We start from the raw sequence: 12,978 nt of genomic DNA, 5'->3' as shown, positions 1-12,978 counted from the left end.
GACATAGGAAGTGGTCCTATCCAATGAAGACCCTCAGGTTAAAAGCTCAGGGGCTCTCAGCCCACCCTGGACGGATCAAAAGCTGAAACCCCTCCAGGGGAGTAGCCCCAGCCCCAGCATCTACTTCTGGCCCTGGGGCAGCCAGGCAGGCAGGAGGGAGGGTTAAGAGTGATCGCTACCCACAAAGCACCAGTGACCAGTGCTACAGGTGATGGCTCTGGCTGCCCAGAAGCTGTGGGCGGGGCAAAGGCCGGTCTGGTCCTGAGGCCCTGTGGCCCCAGGTGGGCAGAGCCAGGCCATTGAGCCAGGCAGTCTCTAGCAGGCTGCAGAAGTGGGCCTTCAGTGTGGGGCCAGATGGGTTGGCACTGGCAGCAGGGGTCGGTGGGGCCCCACAGGACTCTTCCCCAGCAGCTGCTTTTGCTCAAAGAAAGCAACTTATTTGATCTAACACTTGACCTTTTTAGCTCAGTGCTTCACCTGGGGAGATGGGAATGAGGGAATTAATACCTTTTTATTATGGAAAATGTCAAACACACACAAAGCAGAGAGAATGGTATAATAAGCATCCACACACCTATCACTCAGTTTCAACAGTGAGCAACATTCCGTTGCTTTTATTTATACTCTATCCTCCCTACCACTTTTTGTTCATTTGCTAGAGTATTTTAAAGCAATCAAGGATAAAATATCCTTTTACTTGTGAATTTTTCAAGAAAAATCTCTAACATAGACAAATTGCATAACCATAACACAAACACAATTTTATGACCATACCCAGAAAACTTAACAATAATTCCTTGTGAACACAAAATATCTAAGCCAGGTCTCAGTCAATTTAAGAAGTTTACTTTGCCAAAGTTAAGGATGCACGCCTGTGACCGAGCCTCAGGAGGTCCTGATGACATGCGCCCAAGGTGGTTGGAGCATAGCTTGCTTTTACACATTTTAGGGAGACATGAGATATCAATCCATATGTGTAAGTTGTACATTGGTTCAGTCTGGAAAGGTGGGGACAACTTGAAACAGGGAGGGGGTTTCAGTTTCCAGGTCATAGGTAGGTGAGAGACTAACAGGTTGCATTCTTTTGAGTTTCTGATTAGCATTTCCAAGAGAGACAGTCAGATGTGCATTTATCTCAGTGAGCAGAGGGATGACCTTGAATAGAATTGGAGGCAGGTTTGCCCTAAGCAGTTCCCAGCTTGATCTTTCCCTTTAGCATAGTGATTTGGGGATCCCAAGTTTATTTTCCCTTCATATTTCCCCTTTTCTTTTTGAAATCTTTCAGAGAAAGCATTTTAGAAGAAAATGAGTCTCTGGTCTCAGGTTTCCTGTGATTTCTCATTGTTAGGATGGTTTTCTACCTAGACAGGTAGGTCTCATGTTATTAGGAAAGTTCATTTTTAGCAGGAGTTTCATATCCTAGGAAGAGAAAATAGAGGGAGGAAGGGAGAAAACAACAACAAACAAAAAAGAATCCACACATCAGCAGGCAGGTGTGAAAGTGGCTTATGTATGTAAATAGGTTGCTGTTATTTGCTTTGGAAATTCGTTGTCTAGCTTCAGTTTGCAGGGCTTTAAAAAAGCGCAGCTTAGTTTTCAGTGATTTCAAATTAGGAAATATGGGGCAGGGGAAAAGAAAAGAAAGAAGGCAAACAATTGAAAACATTATTTTGGAGACTGGTAGCCAGGAAAAAATAGAATTCGGTTCAAACTGTAGAAAATAATAAAAATGTAAAAAAATTAGGCAAGACTAGAATCTAATAACAGGTGTACTATAGTTTTTGAAACATTTTTCTTTCTCCAGTTTTCAATTTTTACTAAAGACCAATCATGGTAGGACCAATTTGCTTTACTATACTTGGCCCAATTATACAAAAGTGGAGCAAGAGTAATTATTTTTCACATAGGCTTTTTAAATTGGCTTTAATGGAACTGTGTTCCATAGAAGGAATCTCAGATCTAAGACTTTTTTAAAGCTGAGCCCAGTCATGGCTTTATACCATCAAATATCTACGAGTTGGGTAACTTCCTCTCCTCTTGAGGCCTCAGAATAACTTGGGGGCTTCTGGACCCATCAGAAAGTGACATTCTTTACTTACCACAGGTCAAGAATGCTGTATAGGGGCTGTGTAAACAAGGTATGAGGCCAGTTTTCTCAAGGTGCTTTTATTGGCTTTATAAGTCAAGTTTAATTCTTTAAAGGAAAGCATATCATTCCAGTCAAAGCCTTGGTAAAATAAACAGTTTCTCCAAGTATGTCCTGTTACAAAACAAAACAAAACAGATTCTTATTGCACTTATGCAAATAACTGTATTGTCATAAGAATACTCACAGTCTCCAAATTCTGAAGAAATCAGATAAACAAATAGGCTCCAAATTTTGTTTACAGAAGTGTGTTTAAGAAAACTTTTCTTGACTCTGAAAAACAAAACAAAGGATCAGCAACGTTTTAAGCAGAGTCAAAAAGGATTACTTCAGTCTTCTACTAGTTCAGTCCATGCAGTTAACTGCTGTTCTGTTTGGTATTCATGAATATTTCAGCTCTCCATGAGAATCCTGAAAGTTTTTTTCCTTTGTTCTAATGTCACAGTTTCCAAAGTTGTTAGAAACCTGCATTCAAGAGCACCTATCAAAGTCCTATCACTGATTATAAATCACCTTTTGAAGAGGATCAAAACAAGACAACAATTGTCTATGGATGACAAAAAGTCATAAGACAGCCATTATTAAAACCACAATTGAGCCAGGCGTGGTGGCTCACGCCTGTAATCCCAATACTTCAGGAAGCCAAAGCAGACAGATCACGAGGTCAAGAGATCGAGACCATCCTGGCCAACATGGCAAAATCCTGTCTCTACTAAAAATACAAAATATTAGCTGGGTGTGGTGGCACATGCCTATAGTCCCAGCTACTCGGGAGGCTAAGGCAGGAGAATTGCTTGAACCTGGGAGGTGGAGGTTGTAGTGAGCTGAGATTGTGCTACTGCACTCCAGCCTGGGTGACAGAGTGAAACTCTGTTTCACAAAAAAAAAAAACAACACACAATTGACTTAGGAATTTTGGTTACTTCTATAGCATTCAACAATTTTACATAACAATTATAATTATTAATAATAACATACACTAAGTCATCAGAATTATAGGAGTTTCCCATAGTCTTGGAACACATACCAATAACATTTATACAAATATAGTCCAAAGAAAACTAAACAGCATTTCATATTTGACAATGCTTCTTGTATGATTTTTATACTAAATAAGCTGAATATGTCTCTTTTGGACTTCAGAGGACTGATATAAAAAAATTAATGAGAACTCAAGTTAGAATTTGACTTTGGAAAGTTGATCAAATATAAAAAATTTAAAATGCTTCTTGTAACAACATAGCATCACAGGCCATTATAAAATAAGTCATTCATTTAACCAAACGGATAACTCAAAGATTTTTTTAAAAAGGTGAAAACCGGCCAGGCACGGTGGCTCATGCCTGTAATCCCGGCACTTTGGGAGGCCGAGGCAGGTGGATCATGAGGTCAGGAGTTCAAGACCAGCCTGGCCAACATGGTGAAACCCCATCTCTACTAAAAATACAAGAAAACAATTAGCTGGGCGTGGTGGCACGTGCCTGTAATCCCAGCTACTCCGGAGGCTGAGGCAGAGGATTGCTTAAACCTGGAGGGGCGGAGGTTGCAGTGAGCCGAGATTGCTCCAGCCTGGGTGACAGAGTGAGACTCCATCTCAAAAAAAAAAAAAAAAAAGGTGAAAACCATTTCTTTAAGAGAGGAGACTTGATTTCCCAAACAATAAGCCTAATAAAAACAGCATGAGGCTGATTACATTTGTTTTTCAAAATTTTATAAACAACCTATACAATTTTAATTATCTTGACCATAAGATATAATTTCCATAAGCCTTTTATAACTTATATAATTTTTATTAAGGAATGGGTTGATGCTCCAGGAAACTTTGTTTATCTGACACAGGGGCTCATATACTGGTCTTGCACCAGTGTGCTGTCGACGTTAATGGTTAATTTATAGAGAACTTGAACTTAATTTATTTCTTAAAGTCAGCCCTTACAATCTCATGTGCCCATCTCTTCTGTGATAGTACCTGAGTCTTGAGGAGTTGAATAGTTTTAATTTCTGGCCCTGTGTCTCATGAATGCAGTTTATTTTGATTGGCATCTTCTATCAGTCCTGAAGATGAGGGTTTAATTGCTGTTAGTGTTTAAGATTTAGCAGGACTTGGTGTACTTTTTAGACCCAGAAATCAAAGCCCTGCAACTCAATGGTACAAGGACTTTAAAAGTACATACAGGGCCGGGCGCAGTGGCTCATGCCTGTAATCCCAGCACTTTGGGAGGCCGAGGCTGGTGGATCACCTGAGGTTGGGAGTTTGAGACCAGACTGACCAACATGGAGAAGCCCTGTCTCTACTAAAAATACAAAATTAGCCGGGCATGGTGGCATATGCCTGTAATCCCAGCTACTAGGGAGGCTGAGGCAGGAGAATCGCTTGAACCTGGGAGGCAGAGGTCGCGATGAACCGAGATCATGTCATTGCATTCCAGCCTGGGCAACAGAAGCGAAACTCCATCTAAAAAAAATAAAAATAAAAATAAAAAAAGTACATACAGAAAGATATACTGATGTAATAACCTTAATTAAAATTTTTTTAATCTCAGTTTTCTTCCTAAGCAAACCAAAACTTTATAGTAATGGTATAGGAATTGTTTTGATAAAAATACAAAATCTGTTGGGTCAGTTACCAAAATGCAAAAGAAAAGACCTTCTGCAGTGCACAAAATATTACATTGAAAGAAAACATTTCCTTTAGACCTTTAAGAAAACATTTTTAGCATCAGACACAACAAACAGAACCCAAGGCAAAAACTACTTACATGATCTGAAAATGAGTTGAAGGAGAACATTATTATTTTGCACCTTTTAAAAGGGGAGAGGAAACCAAAAATGGTGAGATGCAATAAAAGTTGAACTTTGGGTTAAAAAAATTAAAATCTCATATAATTTATTAAGAGTAAATGAATCCCTAAAGAAAATTTCATTGTTCTAAACGATTCTTTAGTGTATACATGTTTCTTTTTTTAACATCAAGACCCCACTTCTAGAAAAACTATTATACATAATTTGTTTAATTATAGACAACTTGATACAAATCATTTATGACATACTTGTACTTCCTGTTTTATCCTAGACATCTTTCTTTCTTAAATAACCAGTTATTTTATTTTAGGACAAAAATTTACCATACAATATTCTCTCCCATAGACAATTATTTTTCTTTTAACATTTCTTGCCCAAAATACCTCTTGAGGTTTATAACTTTTTTTACATTGTTCTTATTCACTGATTGCCTTTACCTAATTTCTTAAATAACTCTTAAATACTCTTTGAATTAGATAAAAATTATTTCCCTTTGAATAAGAGCACCTTTCGTTGTTGTTGTTGTTGTTTTTTTTTTTTGAGACGTAGTCTCGCTGTGTCTCCCAGGCTGGAGTGCAGTGGCGTGATCTCGGCTCACTGCAAGCTCCGCCTCCCGGGTTCACGCCATTCTCCCGCCTCAGCCTCCCAAGTAGCTAGAACTACAGGCGCGCACCACCATGCCCGGCTAGTTTTTTGTATTTTTAGTAGAGACGGGGTTTCACCATGTTAGCCAGGATAGTCTCGATCTCCTGACCCCGTGATCCACCCGCCTCGGCCTCCCAAAGTGCTGGGATTACAGGCTTGAGCCACTGTGCCCGGCCTCGTTTTTTTTTAGAAAAATGTTTTCCTATAATTTTAAAAAATTTGGAAATGGCCCATTTAAATATCTATTATTTAGTTTAATATAACTTTAGACTTTAAATTATATGACAAGATTATCTACAAGCATTTATTCCATTTACCTAAGTAGTTTTTAAAAAAGAGTTTACTCAGATTACTTACTAAAACTGTTATAATTTAAAGTTATTTCCTTGTTAACCATTTTTATGACCTGTGCATTTCAGGTTTTCATAAGTAAGAAACTTAAGGTTAAATAGATGGGTTTGTTTTTTTGCCAATAATTCAGGATGTAGCTGTTTTCATTAACCAAACAGTATTAACTATGTTATTTATTACATTGACCATAAACAAAGAAAACTCTCTTTTCAGCTGCATTCACAGCTTTATACCCTTCATGCCAAATTTTGACATCTAGCAGAGATAATGTATGTTGACAATTCCGAAGCCATTTCTAATTCTATTTCACCAAAAATTTTAAAACCAATTTATTTATTAAAGTTTACTTAAGTCATGTGAACTTGAAAAAGTATTTGGCTTAAAGTCTGTTTTTTTTGATAAATTATTTGATTTAAGTGCTTTTTTAAGCCAATTAATTAGAACTCTTTTATACATTGTTAGTACTAAAATATCATACGCATGACACATACATACATAGATATATTAGACACTAGATAGAAGTCGATCTTACAGATTCATAAGTCCTCTATTTTTTTTCTCCTATTTTAGACTTTCAATTTCTTGATAACCTATTTTATTACCCTAGGCAATCGTCCCCTAGATAGCCCTAAATTTGCATATTAAAGGAACTCCTAGGTTAAAAAAAAAATCAGATAGCAAAATTTACATCTCCAAGTAGAGAGAGAGAATCTGGTGGTGGTAGAGGGAGATTAAAGATGGATACCAAATCAAACATAAAATTATAGAAATGTATCATAGGATTGTATAAGGAGACCAATTTTATTTAGATAGGAACTACTGATATTTAAGTGGATCCCAGAGCTCTGGGAAGAGCCTACACTGAATCCTGGGTCTCCAAAAAGAAATAATTAGTATGAAGCTAGACTATAGGATGCTTTTACCGTGCACTTAAAAACAAAAAAAAATTTTTTTTTAAGTGAAGACACTTCTAAGTGTCTAAATTACACTCTTCTTTGGCCGGGCATGGTGGCTCACACCTGTAATCCCAGCACTTTGGGAGGCTGAGGTGGGCAGATCACCTGCAATCGGGAGTTTGAGACCAGCCTGGCTATCATGGTAAAACCCTGTCTCTACTAAAAATACAAAAATTAGCTGGGTGTGGTGGCATGCTTCTGTAATCCCAGCTACTCGGGAGGCTGAAGCATGAGAATCACTTGAACCTGGGAGGCGGAGGTTGCAGTGAGCTGGGATCGCTCTGTCACCGCACTCCAGCTGGGTGACAGAGTGAGACTTGGTCTCAAATAAGTAAATAAATAAATAATAAGTAAATTACACTCTTCCATAAAAACCCAAGAATAGCCTCTGCTGTAATAACTATTTTAGTTAAAAAAAAAAAAAAAAAAAAAGCAAGCAGTTTAAGATCTGAGACAAACTTGTCTGTTTACATTCTTGGGGTTCCATAAGAAAAAACAGAGGTAACTCCCTAAAAGAAAGTCTGGTCCTTCTCCATTTTCTTTAAGGAATCCCAGGCTATTATAAACTATTTTAGTTTCCTCATGCAGCAGAAGGTGGCAAGAGGAAGTAGAGACAGCAGAAGTAGATGAAGGAAACAGAAATCAGTCAACTGAGAAGAAAAAAACTTTTTTTTTTTTTTTTGATATGGAAAGCGATCTCAGCTTACTGCAATCTCTGCCTCCTGGGTTCAAACAATTCCCTTGCCTCAGCCTCCCGAGTAGCTGGGATTGCAGGCACACACCACCATGCCCAGCTAATTTTTTTGTATTTTTAGTAGAGACGGAGTTTCACCATGTTCGCCAGGCTGGTCTCGAACTCCTGACTTCAGGTGATCTGCCTGCCTAGGACTCCCAAAGTGCTGGGATTACAGGCGTGAGCACCCAGCCTGAAAAAAAAACTTTTGCTCAAGAAAAAGACAAGGTCCTAGGAGATAAAGAAAATAAAAAGCCTTTTAATACAAACACACATCTTGAATGTTAGCTTTTAATTAAGCTGACTTTTAAGCTCCTTTAAAAAGCCTTTTTAAATCTCGTTACCATATTTTATCTAGGACAAATTGTTGATATTTCAGAAGTAACAAGTATCAAACCAGAAAGGACATAATTAGGAACCAAACCTAGGCTGTTGTGGTGAAAAGGAAAACAAAAGAAGGCAGGACCACAGTGAGGGCACTGCAGCCTGGGGCAACCGCCATGCTCTTTGTTTGGCTTGGCTGGTAAAAAGGTGGCTTTGTTATGTAAATAAAGCTCCTTAAAGTAGTCAAAATAAAAAATCTTTCCTTTTTTTCCCCCCTTTTGCTGGCCGTTTTTCTCTACCCCCCCACCTTCTTTTTTTGGCAAGAATTTAGCCACTTCAGGGGACTTGTTCCCCGTAATCTGGAACTTTTCTTCAGATTTGATCAAGTTGAATAGAGTTGGTCAAACCCAATGGGAAAAAGACGGAAACAATAACAAAAACAGAAATAAACAACAGCAACAACAAAGCAGTTAAGCAAAACAAACAGAGGATTACTGCAAAGGATTACCGAGTACTCTAATGATAATGGGAAATGAAGACCAGCTGGTTGTTAATCTTCATTTCAGCCTAGACAAAACCCCAATTCAGGAAAAAAACTCAAACCCACTGTCACGCGCGTCCGTGTGAAGAGACCACCAAACAGGCCTTGTGTGAGCAATAAAGCTTTTTAATCACCTCAGCCCACCTGCAAACAGGTGATTAAAAAGCTTTAATGCTCACACAAGGCCTGTTTGGTGGCCTCTTCACAAGGACGCCTGTGACACCCACCTTCCCTGTTGGAAGCGAGCTCAAACTCCAGAAAGGAGTTACCTGCCTTCCCTGTTGGAAGCAAGTAAAAATCCAGAAAAGGGAGTGTACAGAGAAATAAACTTCAGCTGTTTGGGATTCTCTGGAGGGCAGGGAGCTTCCAGGCCTCAGCAAATTGTCCTACAGGTTGGAGCCATAAAGATACAGCTCAGGCTGTTACCAAGCACCGGCAGGAGAATTATCAAAGGTCAGGGCCACCTCCACTCGGGGTCCCTTGTGGTTGCCAAATGTGAACACAAAATATCTGAGACAGGTCCTAGTCAATTTAAGAAGGTTATTTTGCCAAAGTTAAGAAGGCACACCCATGACACAGTCTCAGGAGGTCCTGATGACATGTGCCTAAGGTGGTCAGGACGCAGCTTGGTTTTATACATTTTAGGGAGACATGAGACATCAATCAATATATGTAAGTTGCATATTGGTTCAGTCTGGAAAGGTGGGACAACTCAAAGCGGGGAGGAGGGGAGGGGGTTTCCAGGCCATAAGTAGGTGAGAGACACAGTTACATTCTTTTGAGTTTCTGATTAACCTCTCCACAGTAGGCAATCAGATATGCATTTATCTCAGTGAGCAGAGGGATGACTGAATAGAATGGGAGGCAGGTTTGTCCTAAGCAGTCCCCAGCATGACTTTTCCCTTTAGCATAGTGATTTTGGGATCCAAGATTTATTTTCCTTTCACATCCCTAGTATAATGACCGGTCCGTGTTCAATTTCCCTAATTGTCCCTAAATGTCTTTTGAAAGTGGTTTATTTAAATCAGGACTTAAACAAGACTACATATTTCATTCGATTGATAAGTCTCTTATCTCTCTCTCTCTCTCTGTCTTTCTCTGTCTCTCTCTCTCAAGTTAAATACAGGCTTTTCCATTGAAATAATTAATATTTTTCCTAGTTTCTAAAACAGAAATCAGATTTCTTTTCTTTTCTTTTTTTTTTGAGAGGCAGTCTTGGTCTATCGCCCAGGCTGGAGTGCAGTGATGTGATCTCAGCTCACTGCAACCTCCACCTCCCAGGTTCAAGAGATTCTCCTGTCTCAGCCTCCCAAGTAGCTGGGAATACAGGCATGCGCCACTGCGTCCAGCTAATTTTTGTATTTTCAGTAGAGACCGGGTTTCACCATGTTGGCCATACTGGTCTCGAACTACTGACCTCAAGTGATCTGCCTGCCTCAGCCTCCCAAAGTGCTGGGATTACAGGCATGAGCCACCACACCCATCCCAGAAATCAGATTTCTAAACAGAAGAAAAGGCCTTAGCCAAAGAGGTGCAGATTAAACATTCAGATTGGGCTAAAAAAACTGACAAATTCAGTAAATTAACTTGAATAAATTGAACACACATTCAGAACAGAATTGTGTCTTTTGGTCAGCAACATGTAAACCAAAGGCAAAAGTCTGCCAAGATTAAAGCAGACTTTCTTCTTTTAAAAAACATATACAGCACAATATGTTTTCTTTTTTCCAAGTTCATTTAGAGTTCACTTTGACATTATTTAATCTAAGTTGGAATGCAAACTTTCTAGTTAAAAAAAAAATATATATATATAGTATAGAAAGTTCCTTTTTAGTCTTCTTCATACTTTTTAAAAACATTTCCTTTTTGACCTCACATACTTAGTGTAAGAAATTACTGCAATAATCATGTGACTTGAGGTAAAGGTTTGGGCACAAAGCATGCTGATGGTGACAACTCTTGTCGAAGTTTAAATAACAAACAGAGAGGCTTTTTAAAAGAAAAAGATATTTATATGGGACTAGAGTTGTAATAGTAATACATTATAGTATAACTATAAGACACTGTATTGTGTGAAGCCATGTGTATATTTATGGAGGTAAAGGAAGACAAACATTTTTAAAGAAAAAAATGAGGATTTGTACAATTGTTTTGAAATAATTATCTTTTGCTATAAAGATAAATAACAAGAGTGACACCATTTGCAGTTGTTGGGCAAGTGTCCATGGAGAAGTATTGTTTTTGTGTGTATAAAATTGTGAGTCTGTGTAAGGTTGTAGTTTTTGTAGTGTTTTGTGATAGTTTCTGTTATTAGGCATGCAAGTATGAGAACTCTCACTTTATCACTTAAGTCTTATGGGTTGTTTTCTTTTTTTTGAGTGTCTTGCTCTGTCACCCAGGTTGGAGTGTGGTGGTATGAACCTAGTTCACTGCAGCCTCAACTTTCTGGGCTCAAGTGATCCTCCCACCTCAGCCTCCCAACTGGTTGGGACTACAGGTGCACACCACCACACCTGGCTACTTTTTAAATTTTTTGTAGAGACAAGGTCTTGCCATTTTGCCCAAGCTGGTCTTGAACTCCTCAGCTCAAGCAACCTGCCCACCTCAGCCTCCCAAAGTGCTGGAATTAAGGCTGGAGCCACCGCACCCAGTCAATTTGTTATCATTTTAAAAATATTCCTGATTTTATTATGATTTTGACAACTTTTATGTATTTTGATTAAAAATTTTTTTAAATAATTAATTTTTAAAAAAAGGACAAAAAGACAGAGGTCTTGACACGTCGCCCAGACTGGTCTCGAACTCCTGGGCTCAAGCGATCCACCTGCCTTGGTCTCCCAAACTACTGGGATTACAGACATGAGCCACTGCGCCTGGCCCACATCTTTTTTTGAAAGTATTACTAATCAATTACTTTGTAGTTAGGCTCTGATGTCCTTCGGTGTCAGGATTAACCTGTCTTAGTTGTTGGTCTCATCTCTTGTTGCGGGGAATAATTGGCCATTGAGAGTCAGTGTCAAAACAATTTTAGTCACATTTGAGTAACAATGGAGTTTGAAGAAAATGGCCCTTAGGCTGTTTATCTAGTGTGTATTATTTAGTTTGATTTTGTTTGTTTTTCAGTCTTTTGTTCTTATTTTAAAGTTTTGGGGCAGCATTATTTTGTTAAGAGCTGTATTTTTGTGAAAATTTAACAAGCAGTAGTTACAAAGTTTTAAAAGCGAAAATTAGAATAAATTATTAGCAATATGACAATTTTAGTTTGTATAATGGTTTTGGGCCATGAACTGAGACTTAAAGACTACCAACTGAATAAATTAAATGACCATAGGGAATTCAGTTACACTTGTTGTGATTATATGACCTGTTTTGTTAATTTTCTATGAGTGGATCTTAACTTTTTTAGAATAATTTATTTAGGTATAGCATGTAATATTAGTAATAGTATAGGCTTTTAAAATTTATTTATTTTAAATTTAAATTAAATTAAATTAAATTAAATTAAATTAAATTTTGAAACAGGATCTTTCTCTGTCACTCAGGCTGGGTCATGCTAACTACGGCCTTGATCTCCCAGGTTCAAGCCATCTTCCCACCTCAACCTTCCGAGTAGCTGGGACTACAGGTGCGTGCCACCACACCTATCTTTTTTGTTCGTTTGTTTGTTTGTTTGTTTGTAGAAATGGAGTCTTCCTATGTTGCCCTGGCTGGTCTTGAGCTGTTGGGCTCAAGCAACCCTCCCAGCTCATCCTTCCAAAGTGCTGGGATTACAGGTGTCAGTCACTGCACCTACCACTCTAGCCTTTTACAATTTTAACTAATGGACATTAAAGGATTCTTTAAAGTTCTTCTTCTTTTTCTTTTCCTTTTTTTTGGTCAAGAGACAGGGTCTTGCTCTGTCATCCAGGCTGGGGTCTAGTGGTGCCATCATAGCTCACTGTAGCCTTGAACTCCTGAGCTCCAGGGATCTTCCTGCCTCAGCCTCCTGAGTAGCTGGAACTACAGGCCTGCACCACGAAGCCTGGCTCATTTTTGTTCTTTTTTGTAGAGACAAGGTTTCATTATGTTGACCAGGCTGGTCTCAAACTCCTGGCCTCAAGTGATCCTCTTACTTTGACCTCCCAAAGCACTAGGATTACTGGCATGAGCCACCACGCCTGGCCTACGTTAGCTTTTATGTTACTAGTAGAAGTTATTGATTGTGAAATTTTAATTATATCTTTTTGTTCAATGAAAAAGGTAGGCATTAAGAGGGATAAAAGTTTTATTATGATATAGACTCTTGCTTTGATATCTTGGAAAAAGTTGTCTATAACATGAAAACATTAACTTTTTTTTTTTTTTTTACCAAGACTTTCTTCCACAAGTAAAAACCATTAACTTTTTCTGGGGGTTGCAGTTTTAATGTCATGACATTGGGTGGTTTGGTGAATGTTTTGTGTGGCATGAGACTTGGTTTTTAAAAGCTATTTCGTTTTAG

This window comes from Macaca nemestrina, chromosome 1, assembly GCF_043159975.1.
Source record: "Macaca nemestrina isolate mMacNem1 chromosome 1, mMacNem.hap1, whole genome shotgun sequence".
In the NCBI taxonomy this organism is placed as follows: Eukaryota; Metazoa; Chordata; class Mammalia; order Primates; family Cercopithecidae; genus Macaca; species Macaca nemestrina.
The sequence above is the reverse complement of the archived record's forward strand: the minus strand, read 5'-3'. Positions refer to the sequence as shown.